Below are 11,452 nucleotides of genomic sequence, written 5' to 3' on the forward strand. Positions count from 1 at the left end.
CAGTGAGTAGAGCATCGGCCCTGGAGTCGGGAGGACCTGAGTTCAAATCCGGCCTCAGACACTTGACACACTTACCAGCTGTGTGACCTTGGGCAAGTCAATTAACCCCAATTTCCCTGCCTTCCCCCCTGCAAAAAAAAAAAAAAGTTCATTCATCTTTCCTAGTGTTCTAAATTCTTTGTCTACAATGCTTAGAAGTTTTTCTGACTGGCTGCATTTTAAATCCTTCAAGGTAACAGAATCTACCAGACATTTTACATACACAGACATTTTACATTTTACAAAGACACACAGACAAAATAATACAAACAGAACAAAGCACACAGTTACAATCTATAGCCAGGCATACATTTACCGGCTTAACAGAGGCCAGGAGCTAATTGAACACTGTCTTAGCCTGCTGAGCAGGTGGGGGGTGGGGGTGGGGCAAAGCCGGAACAGAGCAGGTAAGAGCCTTCTGGCCTCCAGCAGAGGGAACAGAGTATGCAGAAAGGATATCCTTACCAGAGACCGAAAATGAATCAGGTCACCAGAGGGCCCTGGATTTTTCCTCACAAAAAATAGAGAGCTCAAGCAAGGCAGGAGCTCAGAGATTGGAGCAGGAACAGGGGCAGAAGACTCTCATATGGGGGGGGAGGGGTGCCAGGAGGTCAGACTCAGGAGAAATAATCTCTGGTGGCACCTAGTTTATTCCCACTGTTACCAGAGAGTCCAATGGCCTGGTTCTGCGTCCAATCCCACTTCTTACACCAATTAATGTCAACAGATGGAACCAGCCTTGTACTTGTACGTGGCCTTAGCCAAACAGGAGAGTCAGGAATCAAACAGAAGTTTAATTTCAAAGTGAAAGAAAGAGCTTGCAAATAAGGACACATGTGCTGGAGCCCTATACCTAATGGGGGGGATCCCCTTTAGTGTAGGCAGATCTCTATACTTATACCTATGGCTACACCGTGAGCTGTAGCATTGACAATGAGGGATAGCAGCAACAATGAGACAAGTTTGATTCATAGCAGGACTTCATGACTGGAACATGGGTACTTGTCCTAGCTTGCCTGGTGTTTGTTCAAGCTCAGAGAACACCTGGTGCTTGTCAAAACAATACAATAATTATGTGATTTTGCCAGAGGGTGAGTGCAAAGGATTGCTGTTATGCCAAGCTCAGGGAACAGCTTGATTGCTGGGCCTTAGCTCTGGAAAACAGAGTGTCCCCTAATATCTTGGCAGTTCTTTATATATACATGTTGTCCAAAACTGAACTCTATTTTCCCCACAAAACCTCCCCTTTTCAAACTAATTTCCCTGTTAAACCACCATCCTCCCAGTCATCCAGGATCACAGCCTAGTTATCTTCCTTGAAGCCTCATCCTCTATTACCCTTCCACCCCCATATCCAATTGTATGTAAGGAGGATTTTGTTATCCTTTTTAGAGTTTAGTTTCTCAGGATCCACGGCCACGGCAATATCTAGTTTCCAGGTGTTAGATAATAACTCCCAGAAGAGTCCCAAGGATCCTAGATAGTAATTCCTAAAATCATAGTGATATATAGCGCTATCGCAACGGCGCCATGAGATATGGGGGTGACATAATTGATATTTACCATGCTTGCGCAGAAAGACGACATTGCCAAAGTTAATCTGTGAGCTTAATGTTGGCAAGATGCCTTCTTTGTCTGTTGCCTTATAAAGCAAGTAGGCACTGGTCAGTGAGTAGGGAAACCATGAGGAATCCATGGGCAATCTGTGTGTACCTTGACCAGCCCCCATCAAGGTGTGAGGGGATTTAGGGGAGTGCACAAGCTGTGCCTTTCTTGATTGAACCCATCGAGACTTAGGGGTAGTTGCACTCCCTTCTCACTGGCCCCTTCGACACTGGGGATTAGGGAATGCTGTTGGAGTTAGTGCTCCCATTATTAGCAACTCCTTCTTGAGGAGACGAGACTAGACTAGAATAAAGTAAGATTATTAATCCCTCTGAAGCTGTCCTTCCTGTCTGACCAGATCAAGAGTGAACCTGTTAGAGGCTGGAGCCCAAAACCTCCAGTGCCTCCTGTGTGTTATCTGTGAAACACCATATATTGCCGAAGTCTGTCAATTTTACATTCACATTTGGATTATTTCAGTAATCTGCTAATTGGTCTCTCCACCTCAATTCTCTCCCCACTCAAGTCCATATTCCATTCAGCTGTCAAAATGATCTTCCTAAATTGAAGGTCTGACAATGTCATTCCCCTAATCAATAAGCTCCAGTGGCTCCTGACAACCTCTAATACCAAATAGAAAATCCTCTGATGTTCAAAGCCCTTCATAACCCTCCTATAACACACACTGAAAATGATGGGGAAATACAGAAGCTATTAATGAAAAACGAGAACTCTACAGAGTCTACTAGCAGGATAAATCTTAAATAGGATAAGTCTCTTAAAAGGCAGCATTTAACTCCATTAAAAGAAGTACAAGCAAAGCTTAGAGAGGTGTAGAATTCTTGGCTCAGTAAGAAGGCAGATGAAACTAAGTTTTATACTAATAGCAACAATCCAAAGTACTTCTGTGATGCCCTGAAGACTATTTATGGTCCAAAGACCTCTGCTGCATCTTAACTTCTTAGCACTGATGGAGCCACACTGATCAGTGATAAGGACATTAAGAGAAAGGATTATTAAATAAATAAATTTAAATAATTATTAGATAAATAAATATTGGGAAGATCCAGGATTTTGTCCCTTCCTTATTTGGAGATTAGGTCAAAGCTTAGTCCTCTGAAGGGCAGGGTGGACGAGAAGATGAAATCTTGAAATTGTTACCTCACCCAACTAGACAACCTTACAAAGAATTTAATCTAAGGTGAACTGCCAGCCCATTGTGTTCCACTCAGGTCTCAGCAGAGGTGGACCCCCTTTTGTCTAGATTGCCCTAAGCTGAAGTAGTTTGGATAATAGGTAAGTCTGTTTGCCCAAGACTGAATGATCAGTCCCCCAGACCCTTATTAGAATAAGCCCCGCTCTCATTATATTTATTCTTCTCCTTAATTGTTAACCAATCAGAGTTGATTGCCACCCTCAGGAAAACCCACTCTTGCAAGGGCATATAAGTGTTGAGTGAATTCCATGAGGGGTCTTTGGCATTCAAGAGTACCACTGACCACTTTTACTAATTATCCACTAGCATGATTAACATAATTATTAATTATCCAGAAACTATGATTCTCAAACTTTTTATACATTCCAACATGATCCTAAAGAGTTCTCAACAGACCAGCATCAACCAGTGTTGAAGTCATTAACCTCAGGTTGAAGTTAATCCCTTTCTAGACAAACTTCCAACTGAAGAAGAGGTTCCTCTTGTGTGGCAAAGCACCTGATGCTGATTCCATCCCGGCAGAGAGCTATAAGACAGGGGGTCCACTGCTCATTTAGAAGCCGAATGAAATCTTCTGAGTTATATGGAAAAAGGAGGCTATTCTCTAGGAGATCAAAGATGCCTCCATCGTCCAACTAGAGATGAAGGAAAAGGAAAATCAAGATCAAGGAAAAAGAAACAAGTTGTACTGTGACAATCACAGGGGCCTCTCTCTCTTAGTCAGTGCTGGCAAGACTCCTGTCAGAGTTCTCCTTAATTAGCTGGTCCTTCACTTGGAAGATGGTCATTTACCTGAGAGCCAGTATGGCTTCAGAAAGGGCCAAAAATTGGTTGACGTTGTTTTTGCTGTCTAACAACTCCACGAAAAATGCCAGGAGCATAACAGAGATTTCTATATAATGTTTGTAAACCTGACTAAGGCCTTTGATACTGTCATTTGTGAGGGCTTGTGGATGATCATGAAGAAATTTGGTTCCTTGGAGAAGTTCATCAGTACTGTAGGCCAGTTTCATGATGGATGCTTGCATGGGTTCTGGATAAAGAATGATGCTCTCATGCTTTCTCAGTCACCAATGGAATGAAGTAGAGTTATATGCTTGCTCTCAGCTTTTTTAGCATGATGTTTTCTGTGATGTTGTCAGATGCCTGCAATGAAGATGAAAAGAACATCAAGGTCACATTACTTCATGTATGGTATTTAACTTGAAAAGGCTACAAGCCAAGACTAAAGTGGAAGGAGGGTTGTTGGGGGACTATTTGTTCACAGATGATTGTGTATTCAATGCAGCTCTGAGGCTGAGTGCAACAGAGTATGGATCCATTCTCTGTAGCTTGTGCTAATTTTGGCCTGACAATCAACACCAAGAAAACAGAGGTTCTCCACCAGCCAGCACTGTAACCATCAAATACAGCAAATGGAGAAATTTTGAATGCTGTGGATAAGTTTACTTACCTTGGCAGTATACTTTCCAGGGATGTCCACATAGATGATGAGGTTGATGTACATACTGCCAGAGCTAGGTCAGTGTTTGGAAGGCTTAGAAAATGTAGGAGAGCAGAGGTACTAGGCTATCTATCAAATTGAAGGTCTACAGAGCCATTGTGCTGACCTCATTGTTGTATGTCTGTGAAACCTGGACAGTCTGCCAGTGCCATGCCAGGAAACTGACCTGCTTCTATTTTAATTGTTTTAGGAAGAGTCTGAAGATAAGGTACCAGACACTGAGGTCCTCTCTTGAGTTGAACTGCCAAGCAATCAAACTCTGCTACAAAGAGCATAACTCTGATGGTCTGGCCAGATAGCACATTTGCCTAAAAGACTATTTTACAGAGAACTCTCATAAGGCAAATGCTCACATAGAAGTAAAAAGAAATCGTATAAGGATTCCCTCAAGGTCCACATGAAGAACTTTACTATGTATTATAAGACATGGGAGACAGGACTGCCCACCACAACACACTTTCATCAAAGAAGGCATTGTGCTCTATGAGCAAAGCAGAATTGTGATAGGTGAAAAGAAACATGAGATGTGCAGATTTAGAGACATCTCCCTCCCAAATGGTCATATGGTCTATTTGCACCCAACCTGTGGTAGAGCCTTCTGAGCTTGTATTGGTATGATCAGCTACAGCCAGACACATTGTACATTTACCCCAACATTGTGATGTCATTTTGGTTCTTTTCTAGCACCAAGTGAAGAGGTCTAAGCAAAAATGATGATGGTAGGGAACTATATGTTTTTAGGGGCGCTCAAGACCCCAAAATACCTACATGCCAGGGTCCTGCCGAAAGAATTCGACTCAAGCCTTCTCAGCCAAGGAAAAAGACAAAGTTTATTAAGGATTCCCCATAATGAGTTGTCTTAAGAAATCCCACCCTTTGTGATGCCTGTTTTCACAAGCGGGCCAGATTCAATTTAAGCTGAGCTAGATTGAATCTGAGCGCCTTCATGGAGGCAAAATGGAGATTATATACACAAAGATTGTAGGAGGGATTGAGGGGTGGTCTGGGGTGACTAGAGGAGGGCTTTAGGGAGGGTCTTGAGGAAGAGTCTAAGGAGGACGAGATGAGGTCAGACTCCAGGAAGCAAGAGAATGGGATTAGGGGTAGGAAGTAGCTGAAGGCATGGATATTGATAGCATCAAGGGTGGGAAGTAGCTGGATAATAAAGTGCTAGGCTAGGTAGAGATTTGGGCCTAAAGATAATGTAAGGCTTATGGCCTTAGGGGAAGGCCAGATCTAGCTGGAAGATTCAAGGAGAATTCAAGGGGGCTCCCAGAGACTGTGCCCTCATCACAAGGACAAACAACACTGCCACCTTATACTCCTCCAAGTATGCTTCAATCCAGAACACTGGCCTCCATGCTGTTTCTTGCACAAGACACTCTATTTCCCCACTGAGCATTTTCACATGCTTAGAACTCTCTCTCCTCATCTCTACCTCTAGACTTCCTTCAAGTCCCAGCTAAAACCTCACCTGTTGCAAGAATGTTCAGGGTCCTTACTAGCTAGCTACTGCCCAAATAAGCCAGCACAGAATACAGATAAACAGGAAAATTTCAGTTTATTCACTGAAGAGTGATGTACATATGTCTTTCACAATTAAGTACATGAGCTAAAAAGAGTAACAGCTTCTTACAAAGTAGTTTTTGTTTGTGCTGGTATAGCGGGTTGGGAAAGGTACTTTTTTTTTTTAAAAGATGCTTAAAGGAAAGAATGTGTCACTGTTAGCATGGCCAGTTACAGTAAATCAAAGGAAGTCAGTCAGCATTTGTTAAGGGCCTGCAGAACTTTATCTGATAAGGATAAAGAGCTGGGGCAACTTCCTCCAGCTATTAGGTTCTTTAGTAGTTTTAAAGAGATAAGGTGGTAGGGAAGAGAAAGAAAGAAGAAAAAGAGAAGGGAAAGAGGGGTCAAGGAGGGGGGAAGGAGAAAGAAAGAAAGAAAGAAAGAAAGAAAGAAAGAAAGAAAGAAAGAAAGAAAGAAAGAAAGAAAGAAAGAAAGAAAGAAAGGAAGGAAGGAAGGCAGGAAGCAAGGAAGGAAGGAAGAGAAAGAGAAAGAAAGAAAGAAAGAAAAGGAAGAAAGGAAGGCAGAGAGAAAGAATGAAAGGAAGGAAGGAAGGAAGGAAAGAAAGGAGGGAGGAGGGAGAGAGAGAGAGAGAGAGAGAGAGAGAGGAAGGAAGGAAGGAAGGAAGGAAGGAAGGAGAGAGGAAGCCTGACAAATACAGGACAAAATGGAGTTAAATTATGTCAACTTTTAACAGATCACTCTTAGCTCTTAAAAAAAATCCTCTTTCCACTACACCTTCTACAGGAAGCCTCACCTAATCTTCCTTAATTATACATATGCATGAGCACACACACACACACACACACACACACACACACACACACCCCTTGTTTGTATATAGTTGTTTGCATGTTTACTCCCCAATTTGATGGTCAACTCCTTGAGAACAGGGACTGTCTTTTGCTTTTCGTTGTATCCCCAGTGCTTAGCACAATCTTGGCACATAATAGATGAAATATTTATTAACTGCCTGACCTTCAGATTCCCCATTCTAATTAGAAGTTCCTTGAGGGCAGGACTATTTCACCTTGTATCCCCAGTAGCTAGTATGGTGCCTGGTACTTAGCTGAGGCTTAATTCCTGATTGATCCTTCCAAGCTGTTAGTGCCTCCCTCCACAACCCCCACACACCCCTCCCCCAAAGTGACTTTTGTACTTAGTTAACACACATTTATTAAGTGTGTTAGGAGGCACTGTGCTGAGAGCTGAGGAGACAAAAAAAGACAAAAACAGTCCCTGCCTCCAAGAAGCTAACATTCTAAAGAAGGAGCCAACACACAAACAACTATGTCCGTGCAAGATACACACACACACACACACACACACACACACACACAGACGGTAAATGGCAGATAATCTCGGAAGAAAGGTGTGAGAAATGGTGGGGAGCAGTTTTGTTTCCACAGAGTTGAAAGTTTCCCTTTCCCCCCTCCCCTCAGCTTTAGCAGAATGTAAGATGGGTGACTGATTAGAACTAGTTCTGATCACTGTGATCTAGCAGAGACCAGGCCTCTGGTCAGGTGAAAGGTTAGAGGCTTATGCTCATGCTTAAAGGAGCCATTTGAGAAGGGCATGACATAGGCAGTCGGGGGTTGCATCTGGCCAATGAAGAGTGTGGCAGGAGATTCAAAATGGAAGTCAATAAAAGGACTGGTGTCCATCTGAGTCCTGGTACTCTCCTGTACTCTGTTCAGGAGATGTGCCCATTTATTCAGACCAGATAAATATAAAATATGATTAAAATATTCCTGGCTTCCCAACGAGTATTGTTTATTCCTAGACTATGTGACTATTTTTATAACAAAGCATTAGCAATGGGGGTAAAGGGGATGGGGGAGGGGACCAGCACTCTGGCAGAAAGTGGGATATGAGTTTCCTCTTTGTCAAACTGAGTGGGGTGGTGAAGCCCTCTCATGGAATCTGGATCTCAGCCTTTCTGTGAGTTGAGTGGAATGAATGGGGGTGGGAACTTTTCTGCATGGCTCAGGGCTTCTGATTGACGGTGTGGAAAATATTATACTATTTTATATAATTTTTAATTTCAACTAGACCCAGAGCCTGAATTAATGAGTAACTGGATGAAGATCCAGGACCTGGGCTTCTTTGTTCTCTCTAAAAGTTTGCTCAGGAAATACCCTTACCACTGTCAACAAAGCTTACCCCTGTTAGCCATTAAAGGATGAGACCCTAATCCCAAGAGAGACTACCTCCCTTAATATTAACTGACCTTTGTCAACATTCTTCCTGCGTGGGACAACAGACCACTGGCTCAAAATAAAAAAAAAGAGGTGTCTCGGTTTTCCAAAGGTAGAAACAAAACAGAAGCTTTATTTGATCAAGTCTCGGGAGAGTTGGGCATCTCCCACTACCAGGGCGGAGATGGTAGTGAAGAGAGGCAAGGGGGAGAAGGCAGGCAAGGGGATATATAACCTTGTACAAACAATTCTAAGAAATCCCACCCCCAGAGGCTGGACCCCTGTCCGTATTTGCTGGGACAGGTGGCCTCACAATCTATCCCAGAATAAGTTTATCCAATACTAGCATAGAAACTACAGAATTACCTTATAGGGAAATCTCAATGTTAAGATGACGGCATGTGAGTAGGCTAGGGGAGGGGGAGAGGGGGAGACCACCTGATTTCCCCCAAATCATATGATTTACAGGAAAATGAAACTTAGGCCTAGTGAGGTCTACATCCTAACTAAATTTGTACTATTTGAGTATTACCTTGCCTGATTTATTCATAGGGAAGCTTTCACAATCTTGTATCCCGCACATTCCCATTAAGGAAAATCCTCTTCTCGTATCATGGTTAAACATACGTGGGGGCCATAAACGTGAGGTAATACAGGTTTGCTAGGTCTGCTAAAATAACGTACATAAGTTTTCTCATTCCTTTGTCTAGACAGCCAGAGCCTATGCTCTGACTCCTGTACGTACAAGTAAGCTAGCTTAGCTATGCTTTAAGGAAAAATAATAAACAACATGGATTTTTCTATCACCTAGCTCTGTTGTTTCCTTCAACCAAATTTTCAGGTTTAACAACAGCCAGGCCTAAGTTTCGAGTTATAAGGGAAAAGTGTCTTTAAGAGTTTGGCATTGGCTAAATTGTACCTGGGGTAGTAGGTTTCCATGAAATTGTGAGCCTGGACTCCAAGAACTAGAGTGAAAGACGGGGGGGGGGGGGGGGGGGGGGGGGGGGGGGGGGGGGGGGGGGCTTGTTTACGTTAGAGTATAAGGCTCGGTTTTGCCCTCTGGGCCCTGCCTCTCCCTACCCATTGTCTATGTTCCAAGACCGCCCTTTCCCTGGGAATCGGAATAAAATTACTTTTTCTACTTGAGTAGCCTCTGAGTTTAATTTTGGGTTTAGTTTTTTTGTCCCACATAAAACTCTGAAAATAAATGACCAACAAGTCACAGAGGTTACTCAACCAATCTCTGTTAACTCTGAAAACTACCAAGGAGCTCACAAAGGTAATACCCCAACTGGTAATGCTGAAAAATAAAATAAAAACCAAAGAGCTAACAGCGGTTCTAAGCAAAAGGATTTCTTTGTTCCATTGGAGGGTGGAACTAGACACATGTACAGGAGACCCCTTGCAGGGAGGCTGAGCTTTGACACATATAGTTGTGGCTAGACAAAGAATCAACAGTGAGGTGTAGCAACAGGGGAGCAGGCAGGCTGGTGCTTGCCTGAGCTCAGGTAAGGTCAGTTCTGTGAGTTAGATGCAACAGAGTTCACCCAGAGGGTAAGCACAAAGGATTGTTGTTACGCCAAGCTCAGGACGAGGCTTTCTTGTTTCGCCTTAGGACTGGAAAACAAGGTGCCTCCTAATGGTGAAAAGAGAGGGGTGATCTTGGCATGGGGATCCTGACATCTTGAAGGAAACCAGTAGGTGGAATTTAGGAGGAAGGGCATCCCATAACCAGTGAAAAGGTGCTGAGTGGGGAGGCTGGTGTTGTGGGCCACTAAACAGTACAAGAGAAGAATCCAAGAGACAATCTACTTTTTGTCCTGCACAGTTTGCATTTATGATTTCTTGCATGGCTCTGAAAAAAATAGCCTTTAAACCTAAATCACTCTAGCTTCCATTGAATGGTCAGTAATAGCCCCCATGCCAAGCCTTTGTGACTCATTGTTTAGCCTGGTGGCTTAGAATGACTGTAAGTGGAAATTTTTTCTTTTCTGGGCTGAAACTCTAAGGGTCTTTCCTTTCCAGATTGATAGTTTGGTGATGGTATATTGGGTCATCTTCGTCTCAGTTTTTGCTTAGCCCTTAGTCATTGAGTGGGCTTTGCCTCAGACAAACTGAGACCTAGAGAAGACCTTAATTTAGAAAGGCCAAGGTCACCCACTGTATCCTGGGCCATCACCAGTTGTCTTGACTTCTGTCTTGCCACTGGATAATTCTGGAGGAGACCAGAGGCTGATGACTTTGCAAAGCTTTGCCTCACTTAAATACAATTCACCGGCAAGTCAAGATACCACCCTTGTGATATCATTGGTCCTCTTCTATGACAAAGAACAGGAAACCCATGCTTTGATACCTCTGTTGCAAAAGACATGGGAAAGAGCATAATGTAAAAAGCCTGAAAAGGTAAAAAGGGTCCAGGTTATAAATTGCTTTAAAAGCCAAACGGAGGATTTCATATTTGTTCCTAGAGATAATAGGGATCCATTGAAGTTTATGATTGGGGGATGACATGTTTAGACATGAGCTTCAGGAAGACCAATTTGACAGTGGAGTGGAAAAATGGACTAAAGTAGAGAGAGACTTGAGACAGGGAGACCACCCGCAGGCTATTGAAAATGTATGAGCATAAAGCCATGCAGGCCTGCATCAGGGTGGTGACTGTCAGAAGAGAGAAGGAGGAATATATAAGAAATATCAAGGAGAAATCAACTGAATTTTGCAAGTTTGGATGGCAGGGAGGGGTTGAGAGTGAGGAGTCAAAGACCATACCTTAGTCTCAATCCTGGTTGATTGGGAGTACAGTGGTCTCCCCTCCCCTAACAGGAAGTTGGGAGGAGGAAAGGGTTTGAGGAGTAAGACAATTTCAGGTCTAGACATGTTAAGTCTAAGACATATCTATTGGAAACCCAGTTCCGCAACACCAATAGGCGATATTTATCTTATGTTTTATATACCTGTGTGTACGTGTGTATAAATATTTCCACACATACACATTTACATACATACACACATATGTATATATATGTATGTGTGTTTATGGATAGATAATTTCTCCTGATGGAATATATGCTCCTTAGCGGAAAGAAATGGTTTCATTTTTGTCAGTGACAAAACTACCTGATGGGTAGTTAACCACACTCATCAATTCTTTTTTGCAGCAGAGAAGCCATAACGAAGTCCCTGAGTACGAATCTCGCCTCAGATTTTTAATAGCTGTGTGACCCCGGGCAAGTCACTTAACCTCTCATCGTTTTCATCTGTAATAATTAGGATAATAGAGCCTCCTTCACAGGGTGGTTGTGAAGCTCAAATGAGTTAAATATATGT

Source organism: Trichosurus vulpecula, chromosome 3 (assembly GCF_011100635.1).
Source record: "Trichosurus vulpecula isolate mTriVul1 chromosome 3, mTriVul1.pri, whole genome shotgun sequence".
Taxonomy (NCBI): Eukaryota; Metazoa; Chordata; class Mammalia; order Diprotodontia; family Phalangeridae; genus Trichosurus; species Trichosurus vulpecula.